Genomic DNA, 25,443 nt, shown 5'->3' on the forward strand with positions numbered 1-25,443 from the left:
CGGAACTGACACGTCGGTTCGACTCTCCCCCCCGGAACCAACGAGAGAGTGTTGGATCAGAGACTCTTCAGACGGCACCGAAGATGTCAGGGTGGGTGGAACCGCAGTCACTGGAACAGGACTCGGCTCCACGGATTCCACAACCATTAGATCTTCTGCTTCCGAAGGCCTGGGTAGGCTCAGAGGAGGAGTAGTCACAGGCAATGGGGCGGGAACAGGGCTTGAACCCAGTTGGGACGAAGCCGAGAGCAGTTTAGCCAATGCCGGGTTCTCCAAGAGCCTCTGCACCACACGGTCCACATCAATATCTGACATCCTCTAAGAGTGGGTCAAAGGGGCCGAAGAAGCTACAGACCTAAGTATTAGAGATTTTAAAGTCTCCGATACCGGCATCAAAACCAAAGGTTGGCTCCGAATCATCAGTTCAGCACACGGTTCCAAAGACCTAGGGACCGGTGACCGCACCTTAACAGAGTTGCTCGGAGCCGAAGACTTAGGCTCAGAGGACACCCGAGACGACTTTGACTCTTTCAAAGACTTGGAGGTCTGGTCGGACTTGTCCAAAGCTTCCTGAAACTCTAGTGTTAAGAGACCTCGATCAATCAGTTTCCCACGTCTCTCTAACAAAACTCTGCCACTAAAAGAGTGGCAGATGGAACAATCTTCCTGCAAATGACGAGGTCCCAAACAATAAACACAAGAAATGTGGTTATCTGTGATTGACATTTTTTGACCACAAGTCACATCTTTTAAATCCAGACTTTTGCTTTTGGTCAGCCATCATGTCCAAGAGAAAGCACAATTATCAGATCCCTGATAATATCAAGTACAACAGTACAAATCCAATAATAACCTAATAACAATCTTGCCAAAAAGTGGGATAGGGAAGAAAACTGACCGATCCCTGCACAACTATAGCAAAGGATGTAACCAACTGAAGAGAGGGCAAGGCCCAAGAGCAACTCACTCCAATAAAAACACAGCAAACAGGGACAAAGCCCTTAAAAAAAAAAACAGTACAACAAGGGAATACTGGTAGAAAAACAGATATATATAAAAAGTAAACTTAGCTGTAGAAAATACTTCTTAATAAACCTTCACTGGCCCAAGCACACTGAAGACTTGCGATCCGTTGCAGCGGCAAACTAGATCTGAGGGTTATTCAGAGAAAATCATGGGATAGGTACTGTGCCTCGAGCTACTGAAAGATCTTGAGCTTGGAAAGTGGCCGACATTGGCTCCGGACCCACGTGTAAGAACTGAGAGATTGAACAACTTCACATCATAAGCTACTCAAAAATTCAAGGATATAACTAGTATGATTATGAAGAAAAGTTGGCTTTACTTGTAAACAATACTATTTTGTACCAGATAAAGCCAGGGAAGGACATCGCAGTGCTGTGGAATATACTGAGACAGTTTCAAATATTTTCTGGATATAAATTAAGACAAAACAAAGGCTATAGCTGTAAGCTATGTACTCACGTGAATTTCTTCAGCAATATTTATGGGGATACAATAAAATGAAGCATTTATATAGGTTAAAAGGATTCTGTTAAGGCAGCTAAGGATAGGTGGGAAGAGAGACTAAACAAAAAATACAAAAACACTGAAGCTGGAAGTTCTCGATTATGGATACTGATAGCAAGATACGGGTCTACTTCATATGACCTAAACTTCATTTGACTGAAATTTACTTGACTGAGACCAAAACACTGACAACTCATTTGACTGAAACTCATAACACTGACACATTAAAGTAAAAGGTATATGCCCTTTTCCCCACTGTAGTGCAATCCTGGAGTTAGTATATATAGTTGGGGGGGGGGGTGAAGCCCCACACATAGGTTTAGGTAAAAAGTTGTTATGTACTCACCATAATGTTCCGTGTTTGTAGTCCATCTCGCTCTTCATTCTTACATATGGGATTCGGAGCCAATCCTCAGCTCCGACTCAGCCTATTTACAAGCTGGAAGTCTTCTAGTTGGCTCGTGGCTAGGTAGGTAACCCATGGTGCACCAGTACAATCCCCAGATCTTGTTTGCTGCTAACTAGGAGACACCATAACAATATACAAAAGACATTACTAAAAGTTATCCATAGAAATTGATAATATTTTTCTGTCTCCAGGTACTTCCAGGATGGGGGGGGGGGGGTAGGAGGGTGGGTTCGTAAGAATGAAGAGCGAGATGGACTACAAACATGGAACGTTATGGTGAGTACATAGCTTCTTTATATTCTGTAGTCCTATCTCGCCTTCATTCTTACATATGGGACAGCATCCCTAGCGCCTTATTCTTGGGTGGTTCAAGGAAAAATACTCCTGAGTACCGTGGAACCAAAAGATGCTCTACCCCTAGAGTTTAAATCCAATTTGTAATGAGGAAAAAGTGTGAGGGTTAGCCCACGTTGCTGCTGCACAAACATTGTCAAGTGGGACCCTGGCTTGAAAGACTGCAGAGGTAGACGGAGATCTGGTAGAATGAGCCTTGATTTTAAAGGGTAAAGGTCTCCCCTCAGAGTTGTAAACGTAAGCTATACAGCTAGAAATCCAATTAGAAAGTGGAACTTTGGAAACTGGTAAGCCTGACCTGGATTCGGAAAAGGAAATAATTGATCTGATTTCCCGATTTCCTTAGATCGGTGCAAATAAAAACATAATTGTCTATGGACATCCAGCTGATGAAACCTGTATTCAGCTGCTTTTGAATGATTTGGAAAGAACACTGGAAGTTCTATGGATTGATTCAAAGTGGCATGGGAACAGACCTTGGGGACAAAGGAAGGATTAGTACGAAGGGACACCCTGTCCTTGTGAAAAATCAGGTAAGGGGGTTTCACAGACAATGCTTGTAACTCTGACACTCGTCTGACCGACATGACAGCCACTAGAAACAAAGTCTTCCAAGACAGGAATTTCAAAGGAGATGAATGAGAAGGCTCAAAGGGCGGAGAAGTTAATTTGGAGAACACAAAATTTAAATCCCATGAGGCAACAGGTTCTTGAAAGTGAGGTCTTAGTAAAGTGGCACCTTTAAGGAAAGTTTTGCACAGCCTATGCGATATCAGATTAGAATCTTGAAAGCCTAGATGAAAATTTGAAATCGCTGCCAACTGGACTCTAATAGTGGCAGCCGCAGATCCCTGGTGGGGGAATTCCAAAACCACTGGAATGGAGGTGGTGTAAGGGTCAAAAAGAAGTTATGTACTCACCATAACGTTCCATCTGAGTAGGTAACTTCATTTGTCTGCAACCTGTGGGTATCGGATCCGAGCAGGCAGCTTTCCTAGCCAAAGATCCGAGCTCCAAGCTCCTCCCCCTACCCATAATACCCTGCCACCTCTCTCTAACCCTCAGATCGAGTTTGCCATAGTATCATAGAACATTACTATAACACAAGGAAACTACTAGAACATTCCACCTGATGTCATCTGGAAGTGACATATCCTGATCCTTCAAGAACGAACAAAGGTTCGGGGGATGGAGGGAGGGTTGGTTGCAGACAAATGAAGTTACCTACTCAGATGGAACGTTATGGTGAGTACATAACTTCTTTATCTGAAGTAGTTAACTTCATTTGATCAGCAACCTGTGGGACAGAGTCCCCAGCTACCACAACTTGGGAGGTCCTCATGGAAGGATATTCCGAAGCACTGCAGAGCCAAAAGATACGCGTCCTCTGGATATTAAATCCACTTTATAATGTGTAATAAAAGTATGAGATGAAGCCCAAGTAGCTGCTGCACAAATGTCGTCTAAAGACACCCTCGACCAGAAGGCAGCAGAAGTAGCCACAGAACGGGTAGAATGAGCTCGAACCCTCAGGGGCTCAGGTCGACCAGAGCTTCTGTATGTGAGAAGGATGCATTGGGAAATCCACCTAGCTAAGGTTACCTTAGTCACTGGCTTCCCCAGACAGGACTTAGCAAATGAAACAAAAAGTTGACCTGATTTTCGAAATTCAGCTGTTCTGTTTAAGTAAAAACACAACGGTCTATGTACATCCAGACAATGAAGTCTATACTCTCCTTTGTTCTGATAATTAGGAAAGAAGACAGGTAGATTGATGGCTTGGTTGATGTTGACTTCTGAAGCCACTTTAGGCAGAAAGGAGGGATTAGTCCTGAGGGAAACCCTGTCTTTATGAAAGATGATGTATGGAGGCTTACTGCAAAGAGCATGAAGCTCTGATATCCTCCTAGCTGAGGTAATGGCAATCAGGAAGGCAGTTTTCCAAGATACATACTTTAAGTCGACTGAAGCTGCAGGTTCAAAAGGGGGGACCAGTCAGAGCCTGGAGAACTAGGGTTAGATCCCATGGAGGGACTGCATCTTTAACAGGGGGTCTTAACAGGAAAGTTCCTTTCAGGAATGCCTTGCAAATCTTAGAGGAAGCTAGGGGCCCAAAACTGTTTCCAACATGGAAGTGGGAAATAGCTACCAATTAAACTTTAACAGTAACAGTAGAAGAACTAGCTCCTTGATGAAAAATATGGGATAGAAAGTCGAGGACTGCTGGGATAGCAGCCATAAAGGGATCCAAATTCCACTGCTCTGCCCAGACAGAGAAACGCTTCCATTTACTCTTGTAGAGTCTCCTGGTAGAAGGCTTATGAGCGGCCACCAGGATGGCCTTAACTGAGGATGAGATACCGGGAGTCCTGGCCATTAATGGAACTGGATCAACCAAGCCGAGAGCTTGAGGTTGTCCAGGTCAGGTGTCTTCAAACCCAAGGGATGAGAAATCAGATCCGGAATGGGATCCAAGATTCAGGGGGGATGTACTAGATGAGACCGTAGGCATGGGAACCAGGTTTGTCGAGGCCAGAATGGGGCTATGAGGATAACCCTGCTCCCCAACCGACGAGCTTTCTGCAAGAATTTTGTCATCAGCAGAAGAGGAGGATAAACATAAAGACCGGATGGCCAAGCATGAACCAGAGCGTCTCTGGTGACTTCCCCTGGTGGGGGAATTAGAGCAAAGAACTCACTGCACTTTGTGTTCGAAGTCAACGCGAACAGATCGCAGCAAGGTTGACCCCATCGGAGGAAGATCTGTTCTGCTACTACTGGGTTCAGAGACCACTCGTAAGGTGACAGGATAGTTCGACTCAACCTGTCCGCTAGAATGTTCGACTGACCCGGTATGTGCGTTGCTATGAGAAAGCGGTTGGTGGATATCGCCCATTCCCACACTCTCACAGCCTCTCGGCAAAGTGGGTAAGATCTGGTTCCCCCCTGTTTGTTGACGTACCAGACTACTGACATGTTGTCTGTTTGAATTGCAATAGTCCCTGGAGGAAGAAGGGAATGGAGAGCCTGCAACACTAGAAGCACCGCCCTCATCTCCAGCACATTGATATGCAAACAGGACTCTGTGCGAGTCCATGTGCCTTGGACGGATCTGCCCATGCAATGCCCACCCACCCGAGGAGAGATGCGTCCGTGTTCACTGTGACTTGGGGAGGGGACATGGAGAAGGAGCGCCCTTCCCGCAGGTCCCTGGAATGGAGCCACCAAAGTAGAGATTCCCTGCAAACCCTGCTGAGGGGAATAGGTGTAGACAGGGGGTGCCGTAGGATGGACCACTGGACCTGTAAGGTCCATTGAAGGATTCTCATCTTCAGACGTGCGATAGGTGACAGATTGATGGCCGCTGCCATGGACACCAGGGCCCTCAGGACTAATTCGGCTGGAGGGGCTGATGATTGTAGAAGGGTCAAAATGTAAAGTTTTAGATTGCGGAGTCTGTCCACTGTCAGAAAGACTTTGGAATGTATAGTGTCTATCCTGGCCCCTATAAAATCCAAGATCTGGGTAGGATGAAGGGAGGATTTCTTGTGGTTGATAGTGATTCCTAGATGGCGGGCTAGATGTAAGAAGTAGTCCCTGCCTGAACATAGCAGATGCTTGGTGGGGGCAGTTAGGAGCCAGCTGTCCAGGTAAGGAAGGACCTGTATTCCCTGAAGCCTCAGGTGGGCCCCCTACAACTGCCATGACCTTGGTGAACACCCTGGGGGCTGTGGTGAGACCGAAGGGTAGGACCCTGAATTGATAATGGCTGGCTCCCAGCCAGAAGCGGAGGAACCTCCTGGATCACCTGTCCATTAGAATGTGGTAGTACGCATCCTTGAGGTCTATCGAGCACATCCAGTCGTTCTCCTGTAAAAGTGTGAGAATGGATTGAATAGTGACCATCCGGAACTTTTCCTTGGCGACTGACAGGTTCAGTGTGGACAGGTCGAGAATCGGCCGTAAATCCCCCGTCTTTTTTGGCACCAAAAAGAACCTGGAGTAAAAGCCTGATCCAGATTGCCCGAGGGGGACGTGCTGGATGGCTCTTTTTCTTAGCAGCTCTCTTACTTCAAAGGCTGCTACCTCCCTCTGATTGGGTGGAACATCAGGGAGGCTCCCTGACCGGGGAGGAGATGTTAAGAATGGAATAGAATAGCCTCTGGATATGATTCAGAGCACCCAGTGATCCGTCGTGATGGACTCCCAATGTGCTAGGTGCTCCGAGAAGCGCCTCCCGACTGCCTCCAGAGAGGAGCAGTCAAGCAAACCCTCACGGATGCTGCGCGGGTCGATCGGAAAATGGTTCCCTAGACCCGAAACTCTTCGGCCCCCCTCTGCCTCTGGGCCGGCGTCCACCTTGTCCTCCTCTGCTTCTGAAGGCCGAAGGATCCGGAGCGAAACGGGATTGTTGAGATTTCCGTAACCACATCTTCGTTTGTCCTCTTTGGTTCCTGGAGAAGGACCTCTGAGGAGCCAAGTAGCGGATCCTGATGACAGACGTCTTCCCGTCTTTCTCGCTCTGGAGAAGCATATCGCGGACGGTTTTGCCAAAAAGCATAGAACCGTCAAAAGGGGCGTTCGTGAAGGACGCCTTGAAGGGTTCCGCAAAGTCGCAGAGACGGAGCCAGGCCTGTTGACGTAAGACAACACCTGTTCTGCTGGCTCTAGCCGCTCCCTCCATGGCATGGGAGAGAAGCCGCATAGATGCGTTAGTAATAGACTTAAGAGTGGCCATTCGAGCAGAGAAGGTCCGTTTGTCCTCGGCTGACATGGACTCTGGGGGTGATCCAGCGTACTCTTTGATTAGGTCCCGCTGGAGCCGAATTACATGTGCCATATAGTTCAGGGACCTTATGGAGAAGGTCGCTGAAGCGAACATCCATTTCCCGAGGTGGTCCATCATCCAAGACTCCTTGTCTGGAGGATGTACCGAGGAACTCTCCTGTGCCAATTCCTTTTTAGTGGCAGCCGCCACCACCATAGCATCCACTGGGGCACCCTTGCTCCAAACTGTCCTGTCCATTGGGGGCTGAGGATCCTGTCCGGTCTCTTGGGGATTGGCTCGACAGTGTCCGGCTACTTCCATGCCCTGGTAGTTATGAGGTCCACCAGGGGGTCGGCGGGAGGGGACACCCAAGAGGTAGATGGGCCTGTGTCAAACGCCTCCAGAAACAGACTCATCCGAGGAAGGTTTCTGGGCAGACCACCCCCCTCTAATGCGCAACATTTCCATAATGTCTCCAAAGAAGACGTCTTTGGGGGGGTGACCTTGGGGAACCTTCCCCTTCCTCTAAGTCCGTGTCTTCTGTGAGGGACTCGGGTGAGTCCAAGTGCCTACTCTTGCACTTTCGTTTGTGAGGGACCTCCTCAGGGGGGCTGTCCGAAGAGGCCTCACCAACAATGTCCTGTTACTCTACAGGGACCATCTGAGACGTAGGCGCAGGCTGTCCCTGGGGCCGGATGATGGAAGAAAGGCCCATCTGAGAGGGAATGGCAGGTGGATTCGTAGCAAGAGCCTGGGGCCTCGAATCCCTCGAAAGGACCCTCTCCACGACGTCGAATGCCGAGGGTGAACTGCTCTCCCTAGGATCCGAAAGCAGTCCCCTCGGATCCGGCATGCGGATCAGAGATGACCCGATTGGATCTGAAAGAGTAGTGCGCTCAGACCTCAATGGAGCCGAAGGCCCACTAACCCCTCCAGATCAGACGCTCACCTCATGGCCCCGAGAGCTCGGATCCAAAAACAGATCCGACAGACTCTAAGGTACAGTCGGCGCCGAAGTCGGGAACACTGCCGCTGCCACCCCGGCTCCGAAGCTAGTCATATCCGACTGCTCCGAAACCCAATAGTGGGTCGGAGAAGGAGCAATGGGGGGCGAAAAAGGGAGTCGAGCTCACCCCGGAGGGGGGGGGGCAAGAGCACTCCCATCTGCAGCTGGGCCTGAAGAAATCGACGCATCATCCGGTCATGTCTGCGTCGGACAGACTCCTGGTTGATCTGGTTGAGGCCACCAAGGCCGGCCGGGAAGGCCGCCTAGATGACCTCGAAGGTGACCGGGTCTCCTCCTCCAGTTAGAAAAGTGGAGAACGAAGCCAGGAGGGGGAAGACCCGGGGACCTTAAGGGGAGATGCAAGCTGCTTAGACAGCGGGGCCGAAAGAGCTGACTCGGACTGCCTCTTGTGGCTACGGTGCCTTTCTCCCGCTCCTTGTCCTTCCTATTCTTCTTTCTGCTGTCTCTTTCCTCCTGGACCAAAGAGGGAGGTTGAGTCCCGGCCAGGGGATCGGAGGCAGTAGGTGGAGCAGCCGCAGCTGGCGCCACAGAGATGGAGGAAGACAAAGTAGAATCAGGGGGCAAAAGGCCCGCAAGGATTAACTTAGTCTTCCTATCCTTCAATGCCCTGGGGATGAAGGCTGCACAAATAGTGCAGCCCGAAGAAAGGTGGTCAACACCCAGGCAAATAACGCACCAAGTGTGGCCATCCGCTGGGGGACAGCTTATGGCCACATTCGGAGCATTTAGAAAACATAGCTTTTGGGACTTCAGACACTTTAAAGAAGAGAAAGAACAGACCCACACGCACACGTTTTCACACACAGACGGGGGAGGGGAATTCACTTTAACTACACTGAGAAGTTTAGAACTACCCAAAACAAACAGAGTGAAAAGGGAACCACACACACACAAAGATTTAGCAATTTTCTGACAGAAAATTAGAAAAAAAAGCCTTTAACTCGCAATACCCATGCTAGGAGCTCGTTCCAAGATGCTTTAACAAAGCCGCGGCAAATGAGATCTGGGGGTAAGAGGGAGGTGGCAGGGCATTATGGGTAGGAGGAGGAGCTCGGTGCTCTGATCTTTGGCTAGGAAAGCTGCCGGCTTGGATCCGATACCCACAGGTTACTGATCAAATGAAGTTAACTACTTCAGATCATTAATTTTCTCCACCCAGACAGAGAATCTCCTCCATTTACTGAAATATAGTCTCCTAGTGTAAGGTTTATGAGAGGACATATGGATATGAGTCACAGAGGGTGAGAAGTCGTGAAGCCTGACTAGGAGTGGAACTGAACAGCCATGCTGTCAAATTGAGGGTGTGTAACGAGGGGTGAAGTGAGCCTGACATGTGAGTCAAGAGATCTGGAACTGGGTCCAGAATCCAAGAATAGTCTAGGAGGAGAGGCTCGATAAAGGGGAACCAAACCTGACGAGGCCAGTAAGGAGAAATGAGGATTAGTTTGCTTCCCAGCCGTTTTTCTTTCTGAATAATCTTGGGAATGAGAAGAAAGTGAGGAAAAGCATAAAGGAGACCCAGGGGCCAATCGTGAACAAGTGCATCTCTCGGTGACTCCCCTGGAGGGGTGATGAGGGAGAAGTAGCTGCTGCATTTGGCATCGATTGGGTTGGCAAAGAGATCGCAGCAAGGCTGTCCCCATCTGTGGAAAATCTGTTCCGCTGTTTCCTGTTTCAAAGACCACTCGTGAGGCATCAGGATTGCCTGGCTGAGCTTGTCGGCTATCACGTTAGTTGTCCCCGGAGTGTGCATTACCACCAGAAAATGCTGAGAAGATATCGTCCATTTCCAAACTCGATTGGCCTCTCGACAGAGTGGGTAAGATCTGGTTCCACCCAGTTTGTTGATATACCATACTACCAACATGTTGTCCGATTGTATTGCAACAGTCCCCAAAGGCAGAAGTTCGTGAAGTGCTTGCAATGCCAGGGGCACCGCCCTCATCTCTAGAACGTTGATATGCAGGTGAGCCTCATGATCTTGCCATGTGCCTTGGACAGTCCTGCCTAGACAATGCCCCCCTCCCACCCTGTGAGGCATCCGTGGTCACAGTGGCAATGGGTTAGGGAGGAACAAATGAAGTGCCCGTGGTTAACTGATTGGGTAGAGTCCACCAAAGGAGGTCTTTCTTGCAAGAGTCTGTCACTAGAATGTGATGAGATAATGGCAGGTGCTGAAAAGACCATTGGGACAACAGAAGCCACTGAAGAATCCTCATGTGTAGTCTGGCTAGTGGCACTAGTAAATATGGTGGAAGCTATGGTCCCTAGAAGCTGTAGAATAGTCTTAGCTTTGACCTTTCATAAGGGGAGAAGACGTTGAATTTGAAGAACCAGATTCTGCGCCCTTTCTACAGGAAGATGAGCCAACATGTCTACTGTGCCTATCTCTGTGCCTATAAAAATCAGATTGAGAGGGCAATAAGGCAGATTTTTCCCAATTTATAGAAGTAGATGCCTGGTGGGGGTGGTCACGAGCCAGTCGTCCAGATAAGGAAACACCTGAAATCCTCGACGTCTCAGGTGAGCTGTCACTACCGCCATACACTTGGCGAACACCCTGGGGGCTATGGCGAGACCAAAGGGCAGAGCATGAAACTGGTAATGACTGGCTCCCAGCCGAAAGCATAGATGACTCCTCGATGCCCTGTCCATTTTTATGTGGAAGTAGGCGTCTTGGAGATCTGAGCACATCCAATTGTCTTTCCCTAATAACGGGAGTACAGACTGCAGTGTCACCATCCAGAACTTGTCCTTTACTGATTCGTTTAATCTGCTGAGGTCCAAGATGGGCCTCCAGTCCCCTGTACGTTGACACTAAAGAATCTGGAGTAAGTTACGGATCCTATTTGGTCTGCTGGGACGGTTTGTATGACTCTTTGACAGCAACTTGTTCACCTCCACAGTTGCCTGATCCCTGTGATTGGGTGGAACATCCGGGATCCTTTTGGGGACAAAGGGTGGAAGAGAAAAGGGTATGACATAACCTCTGGTAATAATTCTTTGTACCCACTTGGTCTTGAGTGATACCCAGCCAGGCTTCTGGATACAAAGAAAGGCGACCTCCAACCATCCCCAGAGAAGCACAGTCGGGCCCCACATCAGGAGCGCTGGTAAGGCCGGCCCTGAAAGGAATAGCGACCTCCCTGGTTTGGCGGACCACCTCTGCCTCTAGGGTGACATCTACCATTTCCTCCTCCTCTGCCTCTGAAGGAGGAGTTACCCTGTGCATCCTGGAAAAACCTCTGGGACTTCTTGAACCACATTTTACCACCCCTCGGACCCTTAGGATATGGTCTAGAGGGAACAGTAAAACGTACTCCCACGGCAGAGAGTTTTTTTCCTTCATGCTCACACCGGGTGAGTGTGTCCTTTACCTTGGATCCAAACAATGAGGAACCAAAGGGGGCGTTGGTAAAGGTAGACTTGAACGGTTCCACAAAACGCATCCAGGAACGACGCCTTAAGGAAATTCCTAAACCCGCTGCTCTACTCACTCCATTGGCTGCATACGAAATAAGCCGCATGGATGTGTTAACAATAGAGTTCAAGGTAGACAACTGGACAGACACCTTGTCAGGGACTCCCTCAGTACATGCACCTTGTAGAGAATCTCCTAATTCTTTAAAGAGATCTCTCTGAAGCCTCGTGAAGTGAGTCAAGTAGTGCAGTGATCTAAGGGTAAATGCCGCTGAAGAGAAGATATGCTTCCCATATCTGTCCATCATTCAAGATTCCTTATTCGGTGGATGGACAGAAGAAAAGTCTTAGCTAGCTTCTTCTTAGTGGCCGCCGCCACCACGGCATCTACGGGAACACCTTTAGACAAAAAATATTTTTCTGGGGGTCCAGAAAGAAACTTATTTGGTCTCCTGGGGACTGGCTCCATGGCATCAGGAGTATCCCACACCTTTCGACTAACTAGCTCCATCAGTTCATCGAAGGGTGGAGACACCCAAGAGACTGAAGATTGAGACCCAAAAGCCTTCAGGTACACAGAATCCTTATCAGAAGGGGTGACAGTGGGCCAGCCGCACCTCTGTTTAAGGATTTCCAGGATGTCTACAAAGGAGACAGAGGACTTGGGGGACCCTTCTGACTCCACGAGGTCAGTGTCAGAGGCTCATCCTGGGAGTCTACATGCTTCCTCTTACATGTCCTCTTCCGTGGGGGCTCCTCTGAAGGATATTCCGGGGATGTCTTGGAAGAGTGGGGGCCACCAGCCAGTGGCTCCTGAGGCGGATGGTCTCTGCTGTCCATGGAGAGAGTAGGAGCGGAGACAGAAGTAGGTGCCTTAGGGGGAAGAGTGTCAGTACCCCTGGTAGGAGCTGAAGATCGGGACAGCACACTCCTAATCATCTTGAATGCCGACCTCTCCGGCTCCGAAGACCTCCACAGCTCCGAGGAGACTGAGGATGCCGTCGGCACCAGAGCCATTGGCTCGGAGACAGACGTAGGATCCGAACTCCCCCTCGCCGATGCGCCGAGAGGAAGACTCTGAACCGAAGAGGTTCGGTTCCAGGCATCTCTGTCGGGGCCGACCGGGGAGCTTTGGCTCCTAGACACTACAGACGACACCAAGAGTGTTGGAGCGGAACACTGCTCCGAAACATCCACAGGGGGCTGGAGCCGAGGGTTCCACCAGTGGTACCAAACACTCTGGCTCCGAAAGACCAGCATGGCTCGGAGGAATGACCGAAGGGGGCTTAACAGACTCAAGTAGCTCCGAAACCGGCTGAGTCGGAGCCAACAATAATTCAGGTAAGGCAGATGACTTCAAAAGCCTCAGCACTACCATCTCCACGTCGTCTTCTGATAAACTCCTGGAAGACCTGGAGGACAGAGTAGGAGAGCGGGATCTCTGCATTATCAGAGACTTCAATATAGGGGAGACCGGTAGAGGAAAAATAGACTGGCTACGTGAGATACTCTCAGCAGTCGGCTCCGAGCTACTTGGGGCCAACCCTGTAACCACAGTACTGCTCTCAATCGGCACAGAGCTCTGTGGAGCCGATGAGGCAGTGGACTTGTCCGATTTAGTGATTTTAAGAGGTGGCTCCGAGACACCAGCCAGTGCCAAGGAGGGCCTCTTAGAGGACTTAGACTTTTCCTTTTTAGATCCCTGAGATATAGAAGAGGAGGAAGAGCTAGCCAGATCTTTCTCAAAGGAAAGTTTAAGAAGACATCTTAGGATTTCATTCTTGCAACACCCTAGCACTGAAAGAGTGGCAAAATAAGCAAATTTCCTGTAAATGAATGGCCCCCAAACAGTAAACGCAGTTAATGTGGCCATCCGTTATGGACATCCTCTGTGAGCATTTCATACATTTAAGGCCAGATGGCTTATGGTCCTTACTTTCTTTAGACATTGTCAGAGAGGAGCGCACACACACACACACACACACACACACACACACACACACACACACACACACCTAATGTAAATGGGCCTAGCCCTGTAGGAAAGTGAAAGACACCACGAGGACTAGGTCCTCTAACTTAAACGGGCCTAGCCCGGGCAGGAAAAGAACGGAAAAACTAGGTCTTCTAACTAAAACAGACCTAGTGAAAGTTACAATAAGCAGAGAAGTCACACACTCAAACAGGATAAAGTGCAACTCAACAAGGAACAGAGTCTCATTCTGTTAACAACGGTAGCAATTTAATAAGCTGGAATCCGCCAAAACATTTTGACTTAACACACAGTCTGAGCACAAAGGCACCTACAAATACTAAATCTATTAATAGACCCAAAAAAAAACAGCACACAGGATAACAATACTATGAGGCCAAAGGACCAAGAGATTGCACACAAAGGCGCAATTAGAAAGACAACTATTCTAAATTGCAAACTACACTAACTATGCACCAACAAGGATATAAAAGCAGTTTTAACTAAAACAGTCCAAAAAATATCGAATAAAGTTTGAATAAATGCAAAAAACTTAGCCAGAGCCAAAGAGAAGCACAACCAAACTAGTCGACACAGCAAACGAGATCTGGGATTGTACTGGTGCACCATGGGATAACTACCTAGCCACGAGCCAACTAGAAGACTTCCAGCTTGTAAATAGGCCACGTCAGAGCAGAGGATCGGCTCCAATCCCATATGCAAGAATGAAGGCAAGATAGGATTACAGAACATATACTGTTTTACAGAACATATACTGTTTTCTGCAAAGAGTTATTCATTGCAGTTATAAATATCCATGTGTATGGTTTAAAATGTATAAAGTATATGGGGGGCTTCACCCCCCACACACCCCCTAACTATATATACTAACTCAAGGATCACACTACAGTGGGGAAAAGGGCATATACCTTTTACTTTAATGTGTCAGTGTTATGAGTTTCAGTCAAATGAGTTCAGTCTTTTGAACTTTGTGTTTTTGTCTCAGTCAAATGAATTTCAGTCAAATGAAATTTAGGTCATATGAAGTAGACCCCAAGATACAAGCAGTAAAAATGCTTTTAGTCTCTTTAGTTTTATATACAGGTCAGGCATATTTTTATCAACCAGAGGAAAAGCTGTGTATAGTAATTAATAAAGAGGTGAAGGATTTTATCTGAGAGGGAACAGCACAAGGGTCAAGTGGGATAAATTAATCTTTCTAGTAAAAGGAGGTAGTATAGGATTACCAGATTTGAAGGGACATTTTTGAGCTATACAGTTAAGGCTTGTATACAAAATACAAAACACAAGCAGAAAAATAATAATTTGAAGTGGAAAGGGATGATGATGAAACAAGGAGGAAATTCAAGAAGTAAGGAAAGCATGGGATTCTGGGTGCAGGTCCTCAAGGAGAACAGCAGCAGTCATACAGATTATATTCATAAAGTTGCAGGAAGTATTCTAAGAACTAAGCCAACATAAGAACAGAGAAAGGGGATTCTGCTGTTAGGGATGACTTCAACTGGGAGTACAGAGAGTAGGCAAGATGGGGCTGGAATTTTCTGGAAAAAACTGGCAAAGGAACCAAGGTACTGGCAGCAAACTAGGCAGGGAAAAGTAATAGAATGGGAAGGGGCCAAGAAAACATTTGGCCTGCAGGCTACAGACTGCCTTCCACATCAGGAATTGAAAGAGTATAGGGAAAGCTAAAGGCATAGAGGAATCCTATGTGAAAGACCTGCTCTGGTAGAGTTTTTAGTTGAATCTAGAACAGAAGCTGCTGTTAAAAGGGATAACTGCTAGTGCATATAAAATGCTGCACAATAACTAGAAATCAGAGAATGTTGGAAAAGACTGTATAAGAAATTCATAAGAAAAACCTTGGGAGAACATACGTATGAATCCCAAACCTGCAACAAAGGCTACAAGATTTAGGATTTTTGCTTGGAAGTGTTTGCATAGGTATTTTATACTCCAAGTAGACTCCAAAGATTCTCTACTCAAATAGATGGCAAATGCTGGAGGTGTGATGGGAGTGTAATTAGATGACAGACTTTAAAAATTCCCTACAGGAGTACTCTATCAAAAATATTGGGTGAGAAAATGAGTGTACCCAAGGAAATTATTTTTTTGAGCTGGGATACAGGATCTGAATGAGTCTATATTAGAATGTCGAAACGGCATTACAGAGAATGCTGTTTCGATGACACATAAAACCGAAATGATAAAGCAGTGAAACCCCAGGTCACTGATTTTTTTTCCTGGGGGGGGGGATCGGTAGACCAAGAAATCAAAACACACCAATTAAATATACCAACTCCGAGATCGCACTACAGTGGAGTAAAGGGCAATGTCATGGCTCAGGCCAAAGGATTTTTTCCCTAGGAAAATTACCTGAGCTTTCGCGGTTTAAGCATTTCAGTTTTTATGTCGTCAAAATGGCATTCACTGTAATGCCATTTCAACAATGTAATATAGACCCGATTTGAATGGCCTAGAAATAGTAATGCCCTATAAGTTTAATTCTGGTGGCTGCCAAAAAAGCAATTACTAGAAAATGGAACTCAAAGCCTAAAATCAACTATATTTGAAGTAACGAATATTGTAAATGAGAATTGAAAGCGGGATCTTTCCAAAAGGGTTGGAGCAAATTGCATAGAAAATAATGGAAATTCTGGGAACTATACATGCACGATAATGTTTTGGAGGAGTGAGGTTTAAGGGAAAGCAGGAAGTGAACAATTTATGTAATGCTGGACTGATAATTTTATAAAAGAATATATGCAATATATCATGTTAACAGTGAATTTGTTAACATGATTTATTTTATTTTATATAAAGGTATGTTTGCCTATGTCTTAAGGGAGAAAAAAGCTGGAGCAGATTACGGTGTGTGTGTACATAAATGCGCGAGTGCACGCACGTACGCACACACACACACACACACACACACACACACACACACACACACACACACACACACACACACACACACACACCTTAGTTGTAATTTTTTCTTTCAGTCTCAAGCTGTTGACGAATAAAGGTAAATATAAGTAAAGCATGGTGTGCATTTTTATTTTTATGACACCAAGTTATTATAATAACAGAGATTTTTTTTTTTAAGCAACCATGACAGGGTCAGTACCTGAAGGCTCTCAGGGAGATGTTATATCATTTTCAAAGTTATGACAAGTGTGATACCCATGCACTGGCTCAACAATCAAGGACCCTCAATCCTAACCATTAACCCCAGAGAGTGGTGTCCACACTGAGAAGGATGACAAGTACACACACAGTAAAGTACAATTTCCCTTAAGAGCAGACAGAGATAACAGTCAGTCTGAGGCTGGTTTCTCCCTTTCTCTCCAGATCCCCAATAAGACTCCCCACTGGCACAGCTATAGAGTGGGGTCCTTAGCCAGGGTCCCAAGCCAAGTCCTTCTAGCGCTCTGTCTCACCAGTGCTTCATGCCCCTGCCCAAGTAGCTGACACACAAACGAGATATGACTTGTATACAACCACACAAACACTCCTGGGGAAGGCTGGCACAGGTTCACTAGCTGTGTCCCTTCTGTCCAGGCTATAAGGTAGTTATCACTGCCACCGGGACCCTTACTTATCCGCTACTAAAAAAGGCCCTTACCAAAGGGTGTCCAATTATTACTGAGCAATATTATTATCCAAATGGTAAGTGTCACTGAGCAGCAAAACTTACTTGGAGTGGCTTTGTACAGTATCACTATATATATATATATATATATATATATATATATATATATATATATATATATATATATATGTATATATATATATATATATATATATATATATATATATATATATATATATATATATATATATATATGTATGCAATGTACTCTAGAGCTTAAATTATCTCTACACAAAACAACCACAGTTGAAAGGTTTAAAAACATTTAATAAATAATAAAAACACAAGACAATACTTCTTACTATACAGTGAGGGTCAAGAGTTCAGAGATCACAGGAACATGCTTAAAATAATACAGTAGAATAGTTCTGACATCAGTACAGAAAACAGATAGTCTATACTTACTATTTTCTATCCATTTTTTTAAGAGAAACACTAAAGTCTAAGATCCTACTTACAGACAGAGCAAAGCAAGTGCTGGTGAGTGGTCAGTTCTGAAGACACATGCAAAATGCTCTCTGTCTCTGAGAAAGTCCTTTAACTTGACAATACATCCTGCTGGCTCATTTTAGATTACACCATTCTTAACAATTCTCTGATTTCCCAGGCTAACAGAAACTCTACATTTTCACTGCTTTGATCTTGCACCTGGTCAAAAACCACAGTAATTAAAGACATTATATATGTAAAATCTAGCAATTAACTCTGGTCTCAAAACAACAGAAAGAATCTGCTGGTTCAGACATCACAGCTCAGAGTTTGAGACCAAGCAGTCATACAAGGCTTGACTTATCAGCTTTCTTCCAGCAAAGTGCACGGTTACATTTTTGACGTTCAACATTTAACACCATTTTCTTCCATTTAAGAGAACAAGCCCGTGGCTTATACTATTTACAAATGACAGAATTATCTACAAAATTCTATCTGGCTAGGCTGGCAGCCTTCACATATCTTCACATATCCCCCCCCCCTAGAGAACTCAAGCTAGTTTTTCAAGTGACCCTTGAGAAACATTGCTTGAGAGGGTTAAGTATATCAGAGTATACCTTAACCCGTTCCCAGTATTGACAGCCCATCTGCATTGGCATTGCTACTCCCACTGAGGTGCTGCACTGACGTATCATATGCTTGCAACCCTAGGCTCCATCTTAGCAACTTGGCATTTTACTTGTGGTCTCTGTTTAACCATGTTAGGGGATTGTGATCTGCTACTCTCACTGCAGTGCTGCACTGACATAAATGCTTGCAACCCTAGGCTCCATCTTAGCAACTTGGCATTTTGCTGGAGGGCTCTGTTTAACCATGTTAGGGGATTGTGATCTGTCACTACAGTGAATTTTCTTCCATACAGATAAGTCTGAAGTTTCTGCAGTGCCTGCACTATGGCTAGACATTCCTTTTCTATAGCTGCATAGCATTCCTCCATGGGTTGGAGCCTACAACTGAGATAAACCACTGGGTGCTCTTTTCCCTCTGAAGAAATCTGGCTAAGTACAGCCCACATCCCATGGTTCGAAGCATCTACCTGCACAACAAATTGTTTGCTGTAATCTGGACTGGCTAACACAGGGGTCCTCCCCAAAGCTTCTTTCAGCTTCTGCAATGCCTGCCCACATGCTGTGGTCCACACGATCTTATCTGGCTTGTTTTCTTGTCAGGTCTGTGAGGGGAGCAGCTATGGTACTATAACGGAGGACAAACTTTCTGTAGTACCCTGCTGTCCCTAAGAATGCCCTCACCTGCTTTTTGGTAACAGGTGCAGGCCATGCCTGAATGGCTTCCACTTTGTCAGGTTCTGGCCTGATCTTACCACTCCCCACTCTATGTCCAAGGTAGGAGACCACTGCCATACCCACCTGACATTTGCAGGGCTTAATGGTCAACCTTGCCCTCTGTAGTCTGCCCAGCACCTCCCTAACATGCTGAAGGTGCTCTCGCCAGGAATGGCTGTAAACAGCAATTTCATCTAGGTAAGAAAGGGCAAACCCTCCTACTAAGATATGATCTACCAGCCATTGGAAAGTTAAGGGCATCTTTGTGAACTGATACAAGCCAAAAGGAGTCACAAAGGCTGATGTCTTTCTAGCACTGGGAGTCAAGGGCACCTGCCAGTAACCCTTGGTAAGATCAATGGTTGTAAGATACTTAGCCCCACCCAGCTGTTCTAGGGCCTCATCTGTCCTAGGCATGGGGTAAGCATCTGACTCTGTGTGACTAATTTCCTGTAGTCCACACAGAACCTGGTGCTGCCATCCTTCTTTGGCACTAGCACCACTGGGGAGGCCCAGGGACTGTTGGACTCTAATTACCCCAAGTTCCAACATCTCATGTATCTCTTCCTTTAGAGTCTGCTTGACTCTCAGGCACCAAATAAGGGGCCTGCCTAACAGGCTTTTGGGGTCCTGTAGCCACCTGGTGCTGCACCAGGTGGGTGCACCCGGGTTTCCCAGTGAACATGTCCCCAAACTCCTGTAACACTGCTCAGATTTCTCGAACCTGGGTAGGAGATAGCTGCTGGGCCATTGCTACCCCTTCCACTGAGGTGTCAGTCCGAGCCTCACTGAGGAGAAGATCAGTCACCAGACTTCCCTCAGTCTCCTCCTGCAATCCACTGCAAATACTCAAGGCCTCCCTATCATGGTAAGGTTTCATCATGTTAACATGGCACAATTTGTGCCCCTGCCTCCTGCCTAGCAGTTCTACCACATAGTTATCACTTACCTTTCTTACCACCTTGTAGGGTCCCTCCCAAGCTGCTGGCAGCTTATTATGTCCGACAGGAATGGGAACCATTACCTGCTGCCCTTCAGCATACTCTCTAGCTTGAGCATTCCTGTCATACCATACCTTTTTCTGTTGTTAGGCTTCTGCCAGGTTCTCCTGGGCCAAGTCCATGAGTTCCCTGAGCCTTGTCCTGAGATTTAGGACATATGCCACAACAGACTCCTTGTGAGTTTCACACTCACCCTCCCACTCATCACAAATTAAATCTAGATGTCCCCTTACCCTATAACCCTACAGCAACTCAAAGGGTGAAAAACCTGTGGATTCCTGGGGAACGTCTCTGTAAGCAAAGAGATGGGGCAAATATTTGTCCCACTCCCCCCTTAAACTGGTCTGCAAATGCCCATAGCATAGACTTGATTGAGAGTTTAACCTCTCAACCAGACCATTAGTCTGGGGATGGTAGGGGGTGGTCTTCAGGTGCTTCACCCCCACAGTACTTCCACAGACAAGCCAGCAAGTCTGGGTTCGACATGAAATTGGCACCTCTGTCAGTCAGTATTTTCTTTTGGGAAACCTACCCTGCTGAAAATCTCTAACAAAACATTTGCCACCTTTTCTGCCTCAATGGAGGGCAAAGCCACTGCCTCAGGGTATCTTGTAGCATAATCTACCACCACTAGGATATACGTTTTCCCTGTGGAACTTGGGGTACTCAGAGCCCCCACAATATCCATAGCTACCCTCTGAAATGGCTCCTCAATCACAGGCAAAGGCATCAAAGGAGCTCTCACCTTGTCTCTTGCCTACTTTTTGGCACTGCTCACAGGTCCTGCAGTACCCTGTTACATATCTGGAAATTCCAGGCCAATAGACATTCTGCATAATATGTCTCTTTGTACATTTTATGCCCATATGACCTGCAAAGAGAATATTATGGGCTACAGCTAGAAGCACCAGACAGGAGGCTCTAGGCACTACCAACTGCTGTACCCTCTCACCTTCTAGCCCTCCCTCAGAGGTCCACTCTCTATACAGTAACCCTTTGTCCCAGTATACAGATTCCCCCTTCCATTGAAAATCAGGTGCCTCCCTAGCTACATGCCTCAAGCCTTGCAATGTAGGATCTGAGAGCTGAGCCTGTCTCGACTCTCTTTGTAACCCTTCCCAGTTCCCCTTCCACAGAGGTCTGGCATCCTCTGACAGCGGTGCCTCACTTTCAGCCTGGGTACTACTACTCGTCTCTACATTTGCAGTCACTCTGTCCAAGGGAACATCAGTACCCACAAGCAGCTGTGGCTTACCCTCAGTCTCACTGCTACAGTGTAGCGTCCTCCCTGAAGTAACCACCTCACCAGTCCTGGCTGCAAGTATGCGGTGTGTCTGGGTCTCCCCCAGCTACCAGACCCACATGCTTGTCTCAAAGCCTAATTGCATTAACACACAGGGAAGGACTTTGATGAGGCAGTACTATCAGGACATCTGCAGGATGGTAGTTTGGTACTCCTGTTGTCTCAAGACAATCTACTATTTGCATTTTGTCTTTCCCACTTACTGGCTCTCTCACCTTTTGTTCCCCAGTGTGCCTTCGTGGAAATCTGTATGTCACATGGCCCCACTGGTTGCATTCAAAACATTTAACCCTAGGTCCTGGACGTGTACATGGACTAGTGGCTTCCCCTGCTAATGGCAGATTCTGTTGGGGCAGTCTGTTCCTTTAGACCCATGAGCAGTACTGGGGGTCCCTTTCCTGTGCAGGGATGCCCTGCTTGCTAGTATAGGTCTCCCTTCTTCCCCAACTTATGTAAAGTAGTACATTCTCTATCAGCTAACCAAATCCTCATGTCCTCCGGCAAAGTACTAAGGGCTTGTTCCCTCACCAAAAGGTCTGCCAGGCCTTCAAAAGTGGTGACCTGACATCCACTCACCCACCTATGAAAATAAGTGCTCAGTTCAGCAATATATTCACACACACTTTCTTCTGCCTTGTGTCTATGCTCACAAAACCTTTTCCTATAAGTTTCAGGTATTAGCTTGAAAATTCTAACAAGCAATTCTTAACAGTACAATGAAAACATTCCCAATCAGTTAATTTAGACAGCACGATTACAGCTTTACCATGGAGTAAGGGGGTCAGGAACCGTATCTAGAGCCTTTGGTCAACATCATACTGTTTACATACACTCTCAAACATATGAAACTATTAAAGTTATCCCCCTCTGTAAACTGCGGAAGAAATTTACTGACCTTTTGTGCTTCTGGAGTCCAGTTACTCCCTTCCCCGTTACCTCCATGACTCTGGCAAAGAGACAGCATCTCCTTTTCATGCTGACTCTGCCTCTCCTTCTCCTCAGCTTCCAGACATAGCAGTTTCTCATTCTCCTCAGCCTGTAGACATCTCAGTCTCTCTGCTGCTTCCGTTTCCAAATGCCTGGCCTCCAACTCAAGTCTCTTTAGCTCCAGATGGATTTTTAAGTCCTCTGCAGAAAAGGTTGAGCTGTCCATTCTCAGAGTGTTGTACACCTCCACTGCCAGTCTGATAGTCCTCCTGATTGCTGTTTTCTGATGCAACTGTGACTAAAGCTGCAATCATGTCTGCCTTAGTCAGGTTTCCATGCACCAGTACCTTAGCCTGGCACATCTCAACCAAATGGCTCCTTGACAGCTTGCCATACTCCTCTGCTGACATGCTTGCCTGCTCTCCCTAACTAAGCCAACAAAAGAAATAAAACAATTGTGATCTGAACTGAATATTCATTGCATGGCTAATTTAGAGTACAAAAACACCTTCAGTGATCACTGTACACAAGCTACAGGAATTCACTATCCACACCACCACAAGCCAATTGCCAACCAATTAATATGTGGTGTGGATATCCCACCACTGCCAAACAAATATGTGATGCCCGTGCACTGGCCCAGCAATCAAGGAGCCTCAATCCTCACCACTAACACCAGTAAGGGGCATCCACATTGGGAAGGATAACAAGCACACACACAATAAAGTACAATTTCCCTTAAGAGCACACAAAGATCACAGTCAGTCTGGGGCTGGCTTCTCCCTTTCTCTCCAGATCCCCAATAAGACTACTCACTGGCACAGCTATAGAGTGGGGTCCTTAGCCAGGGTTCCAAGCAAACTCCTCCTAGTACTCTGTCTCACCACTGGTGCTTTGTGTCCCTTGCCCAAGTAGCTGGCACACACATACACACACTGAGATATGATTTATATACAACCACACAAACACTCCTGGTGAAGGCTGGCAATTCACTAGCTGTGCCCATTCTGTACAGGCTATAAAAGGTAGTAATCACTGCCATCAGGACCCTTACTTATCAGCTACTAAAAAGTGTCCAATTATTACTGTGCAATATTATTATTATCCAAATGGTAAGTGTGACTGAGCAGCAAGACTTACTTAGAGTGGCTTTGTACAGTGTCACTATATACAAGCAATGTACTCTAGAGCTTAAAATTATCTCTACACAAAACAGCCACAGTTGAAAGGTTTAAAAATATTTAATAAATAATAATAAAAACACAAGACAATACTTCTGACTACACAGTGAAAGTCAAGAGTTCAGAGATAACAGGAAAATGCTTAAAATAATACCAGTAGAATAGTTCTGACATCAATACAGAAAACAGCTAGTATAAACTTACTATTTTGTATTTCTTAAGAGAAACACTAAAGTCTAAGTTCCTACTTACATACAGATAGGAGCAAAGCAAGTGCTGGTGAGTGGTTAGTTCTGAAGACAAATGTAAAATGCTCTCTATCCATCTCGGAGAAAGTCCTTTAAATTGATAATACATCCTGCTGACTCATTTTAGATTACATCATTCTCAACAATTCTCTGGTTTCCCAGGCTAACAGAAACTCTACATTTACATTGCTTTGATCTTGCACCTGGTCATGAAACCACAGTAATTAAAGACATTATATATGTAAAAGCTAGCAATTAACTCTGGTCTCAAAACAGAAAGAATTACTAGTTCAGACATCACGGCTCCAAGTTTGAGATCAAGCAGCCATACAAGGCTTGACTTAGCTTTCTTCCAGCAGAGTGCACCGTTACATTTTTGACGTTCAACATTAACACCATTTTCTTCCATTTAGAGAATAAGCCTGTGGCTTATATTAAATATCTGGCTAGGCTGGCAGCCTTCACATATCTTCTCAAGTTTTCAAAAATTCACAGTAATTAACTGCCGGATAGTGAGTTAAACATATTCTTACTGACAGTTGTATGGTGTGGACATCAGAGACTAGTGCTGGCTAGCAAAAAACAGAAAGTCATTAAGTCAGAGAAAACAAAGACATAATGATCAATTCATCCACTGAACAGCAGTTAGACCAGCCAGGCCATGCTCCAAAGCAGGACTTAGGAGTGTGGGTTTTATTTACTGAAGGGCATCACCTGCTCAGAGTGAAGATACATGCTTTCATATCCCTAGTTACAGTCTAAAGAATAAAGTTGTTTATACTTACATAAAAATCATACAGTTGTATACTTGGTTACACTCAACTGGTAAAGTGGGTCTTGCAGCCAAACTATAGTCATTCCTAGTTGCAGTTAAGTGTCAAATATCAATAAACCGTAACTACAGTGGTGAAGTGTTAGACTGTTGTCAGTTATAGTTTCAGTTGATATTAGTGTGTATAGCACAAACAAAGTAAAAAAGGACAAATGTAAAGTTTTGCTCAAAAGTGAAGTTTCCAGATATCAAAGGGATCACCAAGGTAAGTTTCTTTACAGTACATTATAGGTAAAAAACTGCTGTGGTGGTGCAGCGGAAGCATTGTCGCCTCACAGTAAGACGTTGTCTTGTTCGATTCTCAGCTAGAGCGTCTTCTGTGTGGAGACATGCGTGAATGGGCATACCTTTGTTGAAGGTTGTGCGTCAGGGCCTGCAACTCGGCACGTAAAAAGTTACTGCCAATAATTAGCGGACCGGAGTGCCGCTGTGGTGACCCCTAACCGGGAAAAGCCGAAAGACACAACAACAACATTGGCAAATACCTATTGTTAATTCAAGAAGCCCTTTAAGTTAGAAAGAAAAAAAGGGAGTTAGAGAGACAAAGCATTTGTTTAAAATGCCCAACAAGACTCCCTGGCATTAACAGTTATGTTCCATAAACATAAATTTAGTTATTAGACCAGACACAAAATAGTGTGTGCAGACTTAGTCAAGTGATGTAATACATGGGTGGCAGCCTCCTCCTAAAGAGGCAACAGGGACTCAATTTAAGTAAGCAAAAAACAAACAAATGCATATCATATGGCCTGCAATAAACACAGACAGAAAATGGGAAAAAACAGAAGTCTCATGGGAGGCACAGCTCCATTATTTTTAAGGAATTACTGACAAATGGTGGAACTGAAGGAAAACACACAAGGACCGGAGGAAAACACACAAGGACCGGAGGAACAAATAATTGGCTGTATAGCTCACATAAAAAAAATCCATCCTTACTAACTTTATATAAATTGCAGGTGAGGTATATCAATGGATCACTTGTTTATTCCAAATGTATTACAAGTTTATGCTTACATTGCAAAG

This window comes from Protopterus annectens, chromosome 7.part0 (genome assembly GCF_019279795.1).
Source record: "Protopterus annectens isolate FY-2018-M chromosome 7.part0, PAN1.0, whole genome shotgun sequence".
Lineage (NCBI taxonomy): Eukaryota > Metazoa > Chordata > Ceratodontiformes > Protopteridae > Protopterus > Protopterus annectens.